This window comes from Oncorhynchus keta, chromosome 29 (assembly GCF_023373465.1).
Source record: "Oncorhynchus keta strain PuntledgeMale-10-30-2019 chromosome 29, Oket_V2, whole genome shotgun sequence".
NCBI classification, from domain to species: Eukaryota; Metazoa; Chordata; class Actinopteri; order Salmoniformes; family Salmonidae; genus Oncorhynchus; species Oncorhynchus keta.
The window spans coordinates 49,119,332-49,137,307 of NC_068449.1; the positions used below are offsets into that span (position 1 = coordinate 49,119,332).

At 45.5% G+C, this 17,976-nt stretch overlaps 1 long non-coding RNA gene across 1 annotated transcript in view; it reads right to left on the minus strand.

The window, feature by feature from the left end:
* Nucleotides 1-238: 238 nt before the first annotated feature.
* The window catches only part of LOC127913660 (uncharacterized), a 159,138-nt gene continuing 141,400 nt past the window's right edge, over nucleotides 239-17,976 (minus strand). The window contains exons 3-4 of the long non-coding RNA XR_008086343.1: nucleotides 1,686-1,726; nucleotides 239-1,435 (exon numbers count right to left, since the gene is read on the minus strand). This is a non-coding gene — a long non-coding RNA (uncharacterized LOC127913660). The remainder of the gene's footprint in view (nucleotides 1,436-1,685; nucleotides 1,727-17,976) is intronic.

Here is a 17,976-nt window from a genome sequence, read left to right on the forward strand (position 1 = left end):
CTTTTGGGTGTCAGGGAAAATGTATTGAGTAAGAGTAAAAGTTCTCAAAAAATATAAATAGTAAATTACAGATATCCCCAAAAACTACTGAAATAGTACTCAAATTTTATAAATAAGTATTTTACACTGGTATTAATGTACAGCATGCATATTGCACTTGCTCATATAAATACATCCAAGTATAATCTCAGAGAAAACATGGGGATATTCTTGAAGAGGATGTTTATTGTATCCATTATTTCGGTTTTTGCTCTGAATGTCACAATCTTTATCACACACACACAAACACTAGAGAGAGAGCCAACAGCCAGTGACAACCACAACAGCAGATGCTTTGTCACCATGGTCACAGAGTGTTTCTATCTTCCTCCATCCTGATCGCGACGTGACCGCTCTTAATTCTCACCGTTGATTCAGATTGACAGGCGATGATGCACGTCTGTCTGTGACTGTGTGGGCTGGAACGATATTTGACGCCGTGGATCGAAGTGGTGTTGACGTGTTCGTATAATGCCTCCCTCTCACTCTGTGTGTGATCTATGAATAATAATCTTACATGAGATGTTGTTTGGCTTTATGGGCCAATTACAGCCCGGTGTCTGCTTCTCAACCCCGGCGCTCATTAACCGAGGCCCCTCTGTCGTTGTACTGAAAGTCACACAAACAGCTGGTAATTACTGTCTCCACTTCTCAGGGACACAGGTGGCAGTAGTGATGTAGCACTTCTCTTCCCTCTTTGCCTTAGAGTGGTTGGCATCTACTAAGAGGAAACCGATGCATTCTGGGTAGGTCGAGGCCAGGGAACGCGAGCTGATTATTGTTGTCATAAGTGTTTTGTGAAATGGCTGATGTGAGGAGATGATTATGTTTTCACAAGGGTTCAAATAGTAACAATTGTTTAAATACCTCAGCTTGCCCAGTGCAATGGAGCCCACGGTTTTAAACCTCAGGAACGAGGAAGGAATGAACACAAGCTAACGGAGAGCTAACGTTAGCCCAAATTGCTAACAAACTGGAACAAACAGGGATATACAAGAGGTGGATTGCTGTGACAAATCATCAAAGAGCTTCTCCTGAGGTAAAACACAGTTTGAGGGTATAAAGTCAGAAAACTACAGCTTTACAAAGACCGTGACACATTCAAATACTGAACGTAAAGCAACAACAAAAGCAACAAAAGCGAGTATGAACTAAAAGCACACACAAGAAAGAAAGCATGAACAGAGGCCGAGCCCCTAGGGGTTGTCAGTCATGACCACACTTAGTGATTGTTAGCCAGACACTGTCAGAGCTGTTACCGTGACACCACTGGAGTTAGCCTCACTACAGCTGCTCTACCCCACGGTGCCATTATCCCACAATTCAATGCGCCGACGTAGCCCCGGTTGGAGCACTCTCACGCGGCTTGCCTCTTTGCTGATGGGGATGTTGGAATCTCACACACACACACACACACACACACACACACACACACACACACACACACACACACACACACACACACACACACACACACACACACACACACACACACACACACACACACACACACACACACACACACACACAGCTCAGCCTCTTTCTACAGCAAAGCTCTGACAGTACTGTACAACAGCAGCACAATGTGGATAATGTACAATACACCTGTGATATGGAGAGGTAGAAAAATATATTGATTTACTCACTTTCAGGAGATCTGATGAGAAGCTAGATCTCAGTGTTCCCCCTGGCATGGGAAAAACAACACACCAATGTCAGATCACACAACAGTTTTTTTTGGGCACTGCGATATTACGACAGGTGAAATATTGATTCCTCCCTAGCATAGTGTGAACACACACACACACACACACACACACACACACACACACACACACACACACACACACACACACACACACACACACACACACACACACACACACACACACACACACAGCAACATTGCTAGAAAGTCTTCTTTGGTTAACTTTTTGAGGTGAAGTCATGTCAGGCTGCCATGGTGTGTGTGTGTGTGTTCTTATGGGTTCAGCTGGTGCATGGCTGTGGAGTGAACCCTTTGGTTCACACCTTGTCAGTCTGGGTTAGGGCAACAACACTCTTTCTCCTCAGCCGGTGGGCAATACAATACCACACATGTATAAGATCCATTCTCAAACAACTAAACAAAGTCCAATCGGAGCAAACCAACCCCACACTTGGATCCCCGCACAATAAATATTCCTTGGATTCACATGCTGTTCTGTTAGTGGATGATTATGATGCATCGCTTCTTCGCCGAAGTCCACAGCTGGTGTTGCCATTATCAATGGACTCCTCTCCATTGTGTAGAGCCCATGCCTCACACAATCACCCATGCATTCAACTAACAATTCATCATTTTACCCCAGACTTCCTTCTCGATGCATTTACTGCAACTACAGAGATACATATTATAGTGTTATACTTTTTCCATTATGGAAACTTTACAAAACAAAATGGATGCTCACTGGTTAGCTTACAAACTAAAGAGGAGGCACAAAAACTGCAATAAAAATAACTTAAATAATCAGTATGTTGCTCTAAGGAGGCTGGTAGACTGCCTTTAGAAGGAGTAGCTAAAGAGAAACTTTAAGATTTTAAGCATCTTTAAATCAAGCGGCTTGTTCTCCATCTCCCTGCTTGAGGGCCCACTCCAGAACGTGCCCCGGCACAGCCATTACCATCTGGTGCAGCTGAGAGCTACTGCAAGAGTGGAGAGCCGACAATGGACCAGCAGGCACATAGCTTCTCAGTCTATAAATAGTGTCTCAATGAGTAGGGAAAACAAAATGGCCACCAATGGTCCGGAGTACAATGGGGTCAATTAGACAATTCCCGAGGAGGAGAGGAAGGGAAAGAGGGAGAGGTGAGGGAGATGCCGAGAGGGATATAGAGAAATAGGTACAAAGTCAGAAATAGAGGGAGGAAGGACAAGAGAGCAAGAGGACCTAAATAAGTGTGACACAAATGTCAGTTCTGAGGGAAAGGCAGTCGGGAGGAGCGTCCCGCTTTGGGGAGTGAGGTGTTGGAATCAATCGCATCCACAGAATATACTGAGGAAGGTCAAACCGGAGCACATCTGATGATTGATGGCGATGTGAAAACCTCACACGTTTGCACAAAAGGAGAGGAAGAGAACCTACTGTAGCCCTCCATCCACTGACAGATTCATTTTCATCTCACGCATGGCCGCCATTTTTCACTTCTTCCTTACAGTAAGTGTCTCTCCCGCACTTCTGCCTGCGAAGGCAAAGGCAAAGCCTGAGCCCAGTGTGCTTAGGGATTGGTAGCAGTGATATCCCAGAGCTCTACAGAGAGGCTGGGGGATACATCAGACACAATCGCATTAGATCTGACATGAGGAAGAAGGACGGAGAAGTGTGTGTGTTTTTTCAGTCTTTAAAAAGTGTATACAGTAGTTTCTAAGCCCCTGGTTGTATGCCACAGCACGGAACAGCCCACTAAGAAAATTGCTGTTGAAAGTCAATGGAGCCATCGGAGATTGTAAAATGTCTGCCGTCTGGAATAATTGAATTTAAGGCTTAGATGATTAGGCTGTCTTTTTAAACACCAGTGGCGGGGTGTTTTAAAGCACCCCAAGTGCCACAATCTACCATTGGTTATGAGGAATATACTGGCTTAAAGGGATGAGGGCCGAGACTGAGGACATACCATGTTTCAGGTGGACACACAACCACACAGCTAAAATTACTACATATTCCTGATGAGGAGCAATAACATAAAATAAAAAATGGAGATTTAAATATCCTTCATTGATTTACATTTTCGGTGTAATAACTTTGAGCACAACACAACAGTGAATTAAAGCTGACATATCACACCCTGCTTTGTCATTGGTGACGTCAGTCTGTCCCTCTCTTTCTTCCTGCTTTGTCATTGGTGACGTCAGTCTGTCCCTCTCTTTCTTCCTGCTTTGTCATTGGTGACGTCAGTCTGTCCCTCTCTTTCTTCCTGCTTTGTTTCTTATTGGTGACGTCAGTCTGTCCCTCTCTTTCTTCCTGTTTCTTATTGGTGACGTCAGTCTGTCCCTCTCTTTCTTCCTGTTTCTTATTGGTGACGTCAGTCTGTCCCTCTCTTTCTTCCTGTTTCTTATTGGTGACGTCAGTCTGTCCCTCTCTTTCTTCCTGTTTCTTATTGGTGACGTCAGTCTGTCCCTCTCTTCTCTTTCTTTCTTCCTCTTCATTTCCTCAACAATGCGTCAAAAAGGAAAAAGATTGGAGACATTTAAACCGTAAAGGTCAACAATGAATCAGGAAGCGCAACACATGCCGGAGGTGTGATTTCTGTCTTTCAGCGACCGTGAGCTCTGTTAAAGGCAATAGTTGGACCGTGGCGAATAGAACAGAGGCAGGCCCTTATCTGCCACGGCCATACCTTTCAGATGATAGATGCCTGGGCATGTTAGATGTACTTAGGCCCCTCAAAGTGGCTCGTCCTGATCAAAAGAGGCACCATTATAACTCTACATCAAAACAATCGACCAACCACCGCTGCAGATAAGCAACTCTTATCTCAGAGAACTGCTCCGCCATGCAGGCCTTGTGTCCGAGAGCATAAAGTGACAGAAAGAAAACAATGGAGAAATGAAATCAGCAGTTGTACCACTATCGCTCTATTACAGTTGAAGTCAGACGTTTACATACACTTAGGTTGGAGTCATTAAAACTCGTTTTTCAAACACTCCACATATTTCTTGTTAACAAACTATAGTTTTGGCAAGTCGGTTAGAACATCTACTTTGTACATGACACAAGTAAGTTTTCCAACAATTGTTTACAGAGAGATCATTTAATTTATAATTCACTGTATCACCATTCCAGTGGGTCAGAAGTTTACATACACTAAGTTGACTGTGCCTTTAAATAGCTTTGCTTTAAGCATGGTTTTAGAAGCTTCTGATAGGCTAACTGTTATCATTTGAGTCAAATGGAGGTGTAGTTCAAGGCCTACCTTCAAACTCAGTGCCTCTTTGCTTGACATCATGGGAAAATCAAAAGAAATCAGCAAAACAATTGTAGACCTCCGCAAGTCTGGTTCATTCTTGGGAGCAATTTCCAAATGCCTGAAGGTACCACGTTCATCTTTACAAACAATAGTACGCAAGTATAAACACCATGGGACCACGCAGCCATCATTCCGCTCAGGAAGGAGATGCGTTATGTCTCCTAGAGATGAACATACTTTAGTGCGAAAAGTGCACATCAATCCCAGAACAACAGCAAAGGACCTTGTGAAGATGCTGGAGGAAACGGGTACAAAAGTATCTATATCCATAGTAAAACGAGTCCGATATCGACATAACATGAAAGGCTGCTCAGCAAGGAAGAAGCCACTGATCCAATATCGCCATTAAAAAGCCAGACTACGGTTTGCAACTGCACATGGGGACAAAGATCGTACTTTTTGGAGAAATGTCCTCTGGTCTGATGAAACAAAAATAGAACTGTTTGGCCATAATGACCATCGTTATGTTTGGAGGAAAAAGGGGGGCTTGCAAGTAGAAGAACACCATCCCAACCGTGAAGCACGGGGGTGGCAGCATCATGCTGTGGGGGTGCTTTGTTGCAGGAGGGACTGGTGCACTTCACAAAATAGATGGCATCATGACAAAGGAAAATTATATGTATATATTGTAGAAACATCTCAAGACATCAGTCAGGAAGTTAAAGCTTGGTCGCAACTGAAAGGACAACAAAGTCAAGGTTTTGGAGTGGCCATCACAAAGCCATGACCGTAGTCATATAGAAAATCTGTGGGCAGAACTGAAAAAGAATGTGCGTGCAAGGAGGCCTACAAACCTGACTCAGTTACACCAGCTCTGAATGGGCCAAAATGTACCCAACTTATTGTGGGAAGCTTGTGGAAGGCTACCAAGAAGGTTTAACCCATGTTAAACAATTCAAAGGCAATGCTACCAAATACTAATTGAGTGTATGTAAACTTCTGACCCACTGGGGATGTGATGAAAGAAATAAAAGCTGAAATAAATCACTCTCTCTACTATTATTCTGACATTTCACATTCTTAAAATAAAGTGGTAATCCTAACTGACCTAAAATAGGTCTAGGATTAAATGTCAGTAATGAGTTTAAATGTATTTGGCTAAGGTCATCCAGATCCAAGATGGCGTAGCAGTCAGACTTCTTTGTCTTTGTCTTGTCTCGTCCCATCCCATGTGTATATAGCTTTTTCTTCACATTCTATTTAATATTTTCCCTAAACCTTAACTTCAAAATACTCTCCTGCAACCCACCTCACCCAATGTGGTGTGGATCTGTTTTTTGTTTTTTTCCTAAAGTATTTCCATTTACCTCCGAACTGGAATACCTCAACTGAAGCTAGCTAGCTAACTAGCAACCAGCTATCAGTCAGCTCACCACTGCTAGCAGTCATCAACTAACCTTTAGCTCGGAAAGCTCTCACCAGTTCGTATAACGCGTTTCAAACCAGAGCATAAGAGACCTATTTTTCACTCCATATCCCCCAATTCCTATCAAACTCTGAACCTTTTCATCTAGATCTTCACAGCTAGCTATCCGCAACCCGGGTTGACTATTCCTGGCTAACGTTTCTGTCCTGACCAACTAGCCTGGGGCTAGACCCATCTCCCGACTCACTCCTGGATTACAATATCCAGACCCCTTCTTCTGCCAGTACGGGGCACGGAACCCCGCCGATCCTCTAAGACTGGAATACCGACATAACCTGCCAGATGATTCCAACAGGCCCCTCAGGCGCGACGCCCTCTGAAGGCCCATTCTGCTAACCTGCTAGGCCTGCTACCTACCTAGAGCTACCTGGAACCCTACTAATTCCACGACTGGTCTATCGACGTCACCGTACGAAGAGGAAAAAACAGACTTACCCCCATCGCGACGTTCCCCAAAGGCTAAATTGCTATCCTCGGTCTACTAACTACTTGCTTGCTAACCCGGTCTGCTAACTGCTAGCTTGTTTAGCATCAGCCTGCTCACTGTCAGAATTGCCGTGGACCCATATGTTCACTTGGCTACGCATGCATCTCTCTAATATCAATATGCCTCGTCTATTACTGTCCTGGTTAGTGATTACTGTCTTATTTCACTGTAGAGCCTCTAGCCCTGCTCAATATGCCTTACCCAACCATGTTGTTCCACCTCCTATATATTTATTTATTTTTATTTATATTACCTTTATTTAACTAGGCAAGTCAGTTAAGAACAAATTCTTATTTTCAATGACGGCCTCGGAACAGTGGGTTAACTGCCTGTTCAGGGGCAGAACGACAGATTTGTACCGTGCCAGCTCGGGGGTTTGAACTTGCAACCTTCCGGTTACTAGCCCAACGCTCTAACCACTAGGCTACCCTGCCACCCTATATGCGATGACATCACCTGGTTTAAACGTCTCTAGAGACTATATCTCTCATTACTCAATGCCTAGGTTTACCTCCAATGTACTCACATCCTACCTTACCTTTGTCTGTACACTATGCCTTGAATCTATGCTATCGTGCCCAGAAACCTGCTCCTTTTACTCTCTGTTCCGAACGTGCTAGACAGCCAGTTCGTGTAGCCTTTAGCAGCACCCTTATCCTACTTCTCCTCTGTTCCTCTGGTGAGGGAGAGGTTAATCCAGGTCCTGCAGTGCCTTGCACCACTCCCACTCCCCAGGTACTCTCATTTGTTGACTTCTGTAACCGTAAAAGCCTTGGTTTCATCAATGTTAACATTAGAAGCCTTAAGTTGGTTTTACTCACTGCTTTAGCACACTCTGCCAACCAGGATGTCTTAGTCGTGTCTGAATCCTGGTTTATGAAACCACCAAAAACCTTAATCTCCATCGCCAACTATAACATTTTCCGACAAGATAGAACTGCCAAAGGGGGCGGTGTTGCAATCTACTGAAAGATAGCCTGCAGAGTTCTGTATTACTATTCAAGTCTGTACCCAAACAATTCGAGCTTCTACTTCTAAAAATGCACCTTTCCAGAAACAAGTCTCTCACTGTTGCCGCTTGCTATAGACCTCCCTCTGCCCCCAGCTGTGCCCTCGATACCATATGTGAATAGATTGCCCCACATTATCTTCTGAGCTTGTGCTACTAGGTGACCTAAACTGGGACATGCTTAACACCCCGGCCATCCTACAATCCAAGCTTGATGCTCTCAATCTCACACAAATGATCAATGAACCTACCAGGTACAACTCCAACTCCTTAAACACGGGCACCCTCATAGGTCTCATCCTAACTAACTCACCCTCCAAATACACCTCTGCTGTTTTCAATCAAGATCTCAGCGATCACTGCCTCATTGCCTGCATTCGTAATGGGTCTGTGATCAAACGATCACCCCTCATCAATGTCAAACGCTCCCTAAAAAACTTCTGCGAGCAGGCCTTTCTAATTGACCTGGCCGGGGTATCCTGGAATGTCCTCAACGTCCTCCCGTGAGTAGATGATGCCTGGCTATTCTTTAAAAGTGCCTTCCTCACCATCTTAAATAAGCATGCTCCATTAAAAAAATGTAGAACTAGGAATAGATATAGCCCTTGGTTCACCCCAGACCTGTCTGACCTTCACCAGCACAAAAACATCCTGTGGAGTTCTGCATTAGCATCGAATAGCCCCCGTGATATGCAACTTTTCAGGGAAGTTAGGAACAAATATACACAGGCAGTTAGGAAAGCTAAAGCTGGCTTTTTCAAACAGAAATGTGCATCCTGTAGTACTAACTCAAAAAAGGTCTGGGACACTGTAAAGTGGAGAATAAGAGCACCTCCTCCCAGCTGCCCACTGCTCTGAAGCTAGGAAACACTGTCACCACCGATAAATCCACTATAATTGAGAATTTCAATAAGCATTCGGCTGGCCATGCTTTCCACCTGGCTACCCCTACCCCGGTCAACTGCCCGGCACCCTCCACAGCAACCTGCCAAAGCCCCCACCATTTCTCCTTTACCCAAATCCAGATAGCTGATGTTCTGAAAGAGCTGCAAAATCTGGACCCCTACAAATCAACATGGCTAGACAATCTGGACCCTCTCTTTCTAAAATGATCTGCCGAAATTGTTGCAACCCTTATCACTAGCCTGTTCAACCTCTCTTTCGTATCGTCTGAGATTCCCAAAGATTGGAAAGCTGCCGTGGTCATCCCCCTCTTCAAAGGGGGTGACACTCTAGACCCAAACTGCAACAGACCTATATCTATCCTACCCTGTGAAAGCCAAGTTAACAAACAGATTACCAACAATTTCGAATCCCACCGTACCTTCTTCGCTATGCAATCTGGTTTCAGAGCTGGTCATGGGTGCACCTCAGCCACGCTCAAGGTCCTAAACGACATCATAACCACCATCGATAAGAGACATTACTGTGCAGCCGTATTCATCGACCTGGCCAAGGCTTTTGACTCTGTCAATCACCACATTTTTATTGGCAGACTCGACAGCCTTGGTTTCTGAAATGATTGCCTCGCCTGGTTTACCAACTACTTCTCTGATAGAGTTCAGTGTGTCAAATTGGAGGGCCTGTTGTCCGGACCTCTGGCTGTCTCTATGGGGGTGCCACAGGGTTCAATCCTCTTCTCTGTATACATCAATCATGTTGCTCTTGCTGCTGGTTATTCTCTGGTACACCTCTACGCAGGCGACACCATTCTGTATACTTCTGGCCCCTCTTTGGACACTGTGTTAACTAACCTCCAGACGAGCTTCAATGCCATACAACTCTCCTTCCGTGGCCTCCAACTGCTCTTAAACGCAGGGAAAACTAAATGCATGCTATTCAACTGATCCCTGCCCGCACCTGCTCACCCGTCCAGCATCACTACTCTGGACAGCTCTGACTTAGGATACGTGGACAACTACAAATGCCTAGGTGTCTGATTAGACTGTAAACTCTCCTTCCAGGCTCACATTAAGCATCTCCAATCCCAAATTAAATCTAGAATTGGCTTCTTATATCGCAACAAAGCATCCTTCACTCATGCTGCCAAACATGCCATCGTAAAACTGACCATCCTACAGATCCTCGACATCGGTGTTGTCATCTATAAAATAGCCTCCAACACTCTACTCAACAAACTGGATGCAGTCTATCACAGTGCTATCTGTTTTGTCACCAAAGCCCCATACACTACCCACCATTGCGACCTATACGCTCTCGTTGGTTGGCCCTCGCTTCATACTCGTCGCCAAACCCACTGGCTACAGGCTAACTACAAGTCTTTGCTAGTTAAAGCCCCGCCTTATCTCAGCTCACTGGTCACCATAACAGCACCCACTCGTAGCACGTGCTCCAGCATGTATATCTCACTGGTCACCCCCAAAGCCAATTCCTCCTTTGGTCGTCTTTCCTTCCAGTTCTCTGCTGCCAATGACTAGAACGAACTGCAAAAATCTCTGAAGCTGGAGACTCATAACTCCCTCACTAGCTTTAAGCACCAGCTGCCAGAGCAGCTCACAGATCACTGCACCTGTACATAGCCCATCTGTAAACAGCCCATCTATCTACCTACCTCATCCCATACGTAGAATGTATGCACACATGACTGTAAGTCGCTTTGGATAAAAGCGTCTGCTAAATGGCATATATTATTATTATTATTATATTAATACAATATTTATTTATTTATTTATTTATTTATCTTGCTCCTTTGCACCCCAGTATCTCTACTTGTACATTCGTCTTCTGCACATCTACCATTCCAGTGTTTAATTGCTATATTGTAATTATTTCGCCACCATGGCCTATTTATTGCCTTAACTCCCTTATCTTACCTTATTTGCACTCACTGTATATAGACATTTTGTTTTCTTTTGTTCTACTGTATTATTGACTATGTTTTGTTTATTCCATGTGTAACTCTGTGTTGTTGTATGTGTCGAATTTGCTATGCTTTATCTTGGCCAGGTCGCAGTTGCAAATGAGAACTTGTTCTCAACTAGCCTACCTGGTTAAATAAAGGTGAAATTAAAAAATGAAAAGGTGTATGTTAACTTCCAACTAAAACTGTATATCCATCTATTCTTAAAAAAAAATTGGGGTGGGGATTTTACCCCCTTTTTCTCCCAATTTCAATTACGATCTTATCTCATCGCTGCAACCCCCAACGGGCTTGGGAGAGGCAAAGGTTGAGTCATGTTTCCTCCAAAACATTACAGCGCCAAACGATGCTGGGCCAATTGTGCACCGCCCTATGGGACTCCCGGTCACGGCCGGTTGTGACACAGCCTGGGATCGAACCCGGGTCTGTAGTGATGCCTCAAGCTAGACCACTGCACCACTTGGGAGGCCCGCTATCACTCCATGCTATCCCTCTATTCTATTCCTCCATGCTATCCCTCTATTCTATTCCTCCATGCTATCCCTCTATTCCATTCCTCCATGCTATCCCTCTATTCTATTCCTCCATGCTATCCCTCTATTCTATTCCTCCATGCTACCCCTCCATGCTATCCCTCTATTCTATTCCTCCATGCTACCCCTCCATGCTATCCTTCTATTCTATTCCTCTTGGCTATCACTCCATGATATCCCTCTATTCCATTCCTCCATGATATCCCTCTATTCTATTCCTCCATGCTATCCCTCTATTCTATTCCTCCATGCTACCCCTCCATGCTATTCTTCTATTCTATTCCTCTTGGCTATCACTCCATGATATCCCTCTATTCCATTCCTCCATGATATCCCTCTATTCCATTCCGCCATGCTATCCCTCTATTCTATTCCTCCATGCTATCCCTCTATTCTATTCCTCCATGCTATCCCTCTATTCTATTCCTCCATGCTATCCTTCTATTCTATTCCTCCATGCTACCCATCCATGCTATCCTTCTATTCTATTCCTCTTGGCTATCACTCCATGCTATCCCTCTTCTATTCCTCCATGCTATCCCTCTATTCTATTCCTCCATGCTATCCTTCTATTCTATTCCTCCATGCTACCCATCCATGCTATCCTTCTATTCTATTCCTCTTGGCTATCACTCCATGCTATCACTCTTTTGAAGCCCCTGAGCTCAAACACAGCCACTAAACTGCTTCCCATTAGGAGGCCAAAGATGTGCAATAAAAAAGCCCTGTGCTGCAAAGATACTAGTTACCCAATGTTACATTCTGTCTCTGAGCCCATTAGCTTTTAGTTAGAACAACTGGGAATAATACAATACTGGACCATCTTGCTCCTTCTAAATGATCCTTTCTAAGAGTAACAACCAAACATTAGTAGTACATTAGCTGCATGAAATTTAAGAACTCGCTATGTCTCTAAGTCCTAGGAGTTTCTAGTAGGGGAAACTGAGAACTTTAGTGTATAGACACATTTGTAACTCTTCAGAGATAGAAAACCTAGGTTGATGTTTACGTGGGACAGCAGATTGTAATCAAGTAATAGTCTTTTAGCTTCATAGAAACAAGGTTGTGTAAGCTAAGTCACTGTTTAAAAAAATACATTTGTTTACCATGTAGTCTATTAACAGGGTGGAGAGCAATCTCCCAAAGGAACATTTTATCCACAGCTCATACCTAACTCCAACACTTAATCTACATATCAGGAATCAAAGTAAGACTCAGATGCAGACTGTCCAAACAATATTTAATGTTCCAACAGGGGCAAGTAGAAGACAGATGCAGGTTGGTAATCCAGAGGAAAACAGAGGTGAAGGTCGGCGGGCAGGCTCAGGGCAGTCTCAGGGCAGGCTCAGGGCAGGCTCAGGGCAGGCTCAGGGCAGGCTCAGGGCAGTCTCAGGGCAGGCTCAGCGCAGTCTTAGGGCAGTCTCAGGGCAGGCTCAGGGCAGTCTCAGGGCAGTCTCAGGGCAGGCTCAGGGCAGTCTCAGGGCAGGCTCAGGGCGGGCTCAGGGCAGGCTCAGGGCAGTCTCAGGGCAGGCTCAGCGCAGTCTCAGGGCAGTCTCAGGGCAGGCTCAGGGCAGGCTCAGGGCAGTCTCAGGGCAGTCTCAGGGCAGGCTCAGCGCAGTCTCAGGGCAGGCTCAGGGCAGGCTCAGGGCAGTCTCAGGGCAGTCTCAGGGCAGGCTCAGCGCAGTCTCAGGGCAGTCTCAGGGCAGGCTCAGGGCAGGCTCAGGGCAGTCTCAGGCCAGGCAGAGTGGTCAGGCAGGCGTGTACAGAGTCCAGAACAGGCAAGGGTCAAAACCGGGAGGACAAGTAAAAGAGAAATAGAAAGCAGGAGCAAGGGGGAGAAAACGCTGGTAGACCTGAAAAACATACAAGACGAACTGGCCCAGAGAGACAGGGGAAACAGGGATAAATACACTGGGGAAAATAACCGACACCTGGAGGGGGTGGAGACAATCACCAGACAGGTGAAGCAGATCAGGGCCTGACAATACAGTCTATTCTATCTTCGTTTTCATGTTGTCAAACACTATAAGACGTGCCTTTGCCTGCTGCAATACCATTGAATAACTAACTATCCCCCTTTCGAAAAGTCAAATGACCTAATCCTTCGACAAACATCCTACAATAGTTTTTATGAAGTAATCAAACATAGGACAGGATGACAGGAGAAGGGAAATCAAATCAAAATAATTAAGCGTGCGGTGCCACAAGTATTCTCCAAGGTTGAGATTATTTCAGTTTTATTGACTCTGCTGTCAGCGGCGGGGGGGGAAGGAGGAGGTCAGTGGAGATTTCTGTTGAGTTTCGATTGCAGAGGAGAGCCATAGAGCCATATTCCAATAACATGGTAGGATTTACTGTAACCCTTCGACCTTTAAAGGGCTCCTGATGGGCGGACTGTAGAAACAGAGATATCGGGGAGATATCGGGGAGGGATATCGTCTTTCCGTTATTAATAAGCTATGGCAGCAGGGCTTTGCATAAGTCTACCTACTGCAAGGCTTCGACATATCTAAACCCAGGGATGATACTCAATGGGGTGGCCATTTTAAGGTGAATGGGATATTTTTTTTAAACATATAAATATTCTATAAAAACTGAAATCAAGTGTTTTGTTTTTATCAGAATGTACTTTCATGCCCTGAATGTTCATGTTTTTGTGGGTTTTACTGGTTGAACAAAGAGAACAATGCAAAGTTGAAAATAAAAATGTTTTTTTCTTCATCGAAACGTCTCGCAAATGAGAGTAAGTTCACAAAGCCTGTGGTATCCATTTAGGCAGTCCTTTGAGTACTGAATTATCTGGAAGCTTTTATTTCTTTTTTCAAGAAACCCCACTCCAGTGTTACGGCAGTTTGAAATAACACATTGCTATGGCAACGGACAGTTTGGGGTTTTACTTCGAACAAAAGCCTAGTAGTGAAGACTAGCTTCTATTCCTCAGAGCTACTGTACTCCACTTCGGCTCTAGCGGTGATGATGACATAAAAATGGCCTTTTGTCCGTGTTGTGGCTATTGTCGTCCTGTCTCTTTCTGCTAGTTCCATGGGCCCATTTCCCTGACAGCCATGGCTAAAGCACTTAGCCGGCGTTAGTGATATACTCTTTTCGTCCCTCGTCCCCCGGCCGCGCCGGCGTAACAGTGCCTTTGTCTGTGAGTGCGTCCGCCGCCACCACAAAAGGGGGGTAAACGAGGGGGGGGGGGAGAAAAGGATTAGGCCGCATCGATTTTCACCAGCAGAACACCTCGGATGAAATCTACCTCGGAGACCAAAGGGAGGAAAATCATTACGGTCTCATGGTTCTTTAGAGGGGTCAAAGGGAGAGAGATGTGAAGAGAGGAGGATAGAGAGAAGAAAGAGGGGAATGATGGGTCTGTGCACTGCCCATACAGTCACTGTCATGAAGGGTTCGCTTAGCCACATGCTGTTCTATGGGGTGAGGCCATTATATACTGTAACTGTGGATGGTGTTTGAGGGACTGGCTGGGTTCTATGGGGTGAGGCCATTATATACTGTAACTGTGGATGGTGTTTGAGGGACTGACTGGGATGGGGTGCCATTATATACTGTAACTGTGGACTGGGAGGGACTGTAACTGGGTTCTATGGGGTGAGGCCATTATATACTGTAACTGTGGATGGTGTTTGAGGGACTGACTGGGTTCTATGGGGTGAGGCCATTATATACTGTAACTGTGGATGGTGTTTGAGGGACTGACTGGGTTCTATGGGGTGAGGCCATTATATACTGTAACTGTGGATGGTGTTTGAGGGACTGACTGGGTTCTATGGGGTGAGGCCATTATATACTGTAACTGTGGATGGTGTTTGAGGGACTGACTGGGTTCTATGGGGTGAGGCCATTATATACTGTAACTGTGGATGGTGTTTGAGGGACTGACTGGGTTCTATGGGGTGAGGCCATTATTACTGTAACTGTGGATGGTGTTTGAGGGACTGACTGGGTTCTATGGGGTGAGGCCATATACTGTAACTGTGGATGGTGTTTGAGGGACTGACTGGGTTCTATGGGGTGAGGCCATTATATACTGTAACTGTAACTGTGGATGGTGTTTGAGGGGACTGACTGGGCCATTATATACTGTAACTGTGGATGGTGTTTGAGGGACTGACTGGGGGTGAGGCCATTATATACTGTAACTGTGGATGGTGTAACTGAGGGACTGACTGGGTTCTATGGGGTGAGGCCATTATATACTGTAACTGTGGATGGTGTTTGAGGGACTGACTGGGTTCTATGGGGTGAGGCCATTATATACTGTAACTGTGGATGGTGTTTGAGGGACTGACTGGGTTCTATGGGGTGAGGCCATTATATACTGTAACTGTGGATGGTGTCTGAGGGACTGACTGGCTTCAAACCTGGGCCTCCTGCACACCCTAACACCGCGTTAGTCACCTAAGCTAAAGCCTAGGCATTAGCATGGGAAGCTTAGCATGTGGCTAGTGATACATGTATTACATAAGGATGCAGTAGATGATATAGAGTACAGTATATACGTATACATATGAGATGAGTAATGTAGGGTATGTAAACATTATATTAGGTAGCATTGTTTAAAGTGGCTAGTGATATATTTTACATAATTTCCCATCAATTCCCATTATTAAAGTGGCTGGAGTTGAGTCAGTGTGTTGGCAGCAGCCACTCAATGTTAGTGGTGGCTGTTTAACAGTCTGATGGCCTTGAGATAGAAGCTGTTTTTCAGTCTCTCGGTCCCAGCTTTGATGCACCTGTACTGACCTCGCCTTCTGGATGATAGCGGGGTGAACAGGCAGTGGCTCGGGTGGTTGTTGTCCTTGATGATCTTTATGGCCTTCCTGTGACATCGGGTGGTGTAGGTGTCCTGGAGGGCAGGTAGTTTGCCCCCTGTGATGCGTTGTGCAGACCTCACTACCCTCTGGAGAGCCGTACGGTTGTGGGGGGAGCAGTTGCCGTACCAGGCGGTGATACAGCTCGACAGGATACTCTCGATTGTGCATCTGTAGAAGTTTGTGAGTGCTTTTGATGACAAGCCAAATTTATTCAGCCTCCTGAGGTTGAAGAGGCGCTGCTGCGCCTTCTTCACGATGCTGTCTGTGTGGGTGGACCAATTCAGTTTGTCTGTGATGTGTACGCCGAGGAACTTAAAACGTACTACCCTCTCCACTACTGTTCCATCGATGTGGATAGGGGGGTGTTCCCCATCGATGTGGATAGGGGGGTGTTCCCTCTGCTGTTTCCTGAAGTCCACAATCATCTCCTTAGTTTTGTTGACGTTGAGTGTGAGGTTATTTTCCTGACACCACACTCCGAGGGCCCTCACCTCCTCCCTGTAGGCCTCCTCTGAAGATCCGCTTGTCCACACCCACGACAGTTCACTAGGTGCTACTCTTTCTTCAAGTTTGGTCAACCCTTTCATCCTTGCCATCAGCAAGCCATTTAGCCCTCAACTTCCAGCCCAGGCTCTACAAAACGGTAAGCCATTTAGCCCTCAACTTCCAGCCCAGGCTCTACAAAACGGTAAGCCATTTAGCCCTCAACTTCCAGCCCAGGCTCTACAAAACTGTAAGCCATTAGCCCTCAACTTCCAGCCCAGGCTCTACAAAACGGTAAGCCATTAGCCCTCAACTTCCAGCCCAGGCTCTACAAAACGGTAAGCCATTGGCCCTCAACTTACAGCCCAGGCTCTACAAAACGGTAAGCCATTTAGCCCTCAACTTCCAGCCCAGGCTCTACAAAACGGTAAGCCTTTATCCCTCAACTTCCAGCCCAGGCTCTACAAAACGGCAAGCCATTTAGCCCTCGACTTCCAGCCCAGGCTCTACAAAACGGTAAGCCATTTAGCCCTCAACTTCCAGCCCGGGCTCTACAAAACGGTAAGCCATTTAGCCCTCAACTTCCAGCCCGGGCTCTACAAAACGGATGAGAAAAAAGCTGCTAGAACTTTCGGGAGGAAATATTATGTGAAAATATTCCGACTCAGGCACAAAGTAGATCATTAAGCCGTAACGCTGTGTCTCTTTGCACAAGTGGCCGCCTCGAGTAGAGTACAGGGGGTGTTTGAACAGCCGAGAGAGGAGAGAACGGAGGGGAGGAGGGAGAGGCTGTGTGTAATATGGGAGGTGGATTTAAGATGGTGGGGTGTAAGAACCCCATGCTGAGGCTCCAGAGACTGGGCCGCACCGCAGAACAGATGTCAGCTGCAGCTCCGTCACAACACCACGCTCCTGGCACCACACCAAGTGGCGGGGCATCAAAACAATGCAATCAGCAGAAGATCGTTATTTCTTAAACTGGAGAGTGTGTTTTTTTAAACTCTCACAGCAGCATCTTCGGAGATAAGCGTACTGACGATGATGAGGGTGGTGATAATGAACACGTTGACGATGGGGATGATAATGATGTTGTACACGAAAAAAACATAGAACCAAACCCTAGACTGAAGCTCTCAATCAAGGCCCGTCAATAAGTACTGAACACCCAAATGTAATCTACTTTAAAAATGTCCAATTGTGAAAGAATAAAACATTTACATCAATAGGTTGCATAGTATGCCATTGAAGAGGATGTGGTCTTGCAGCATATTAACCT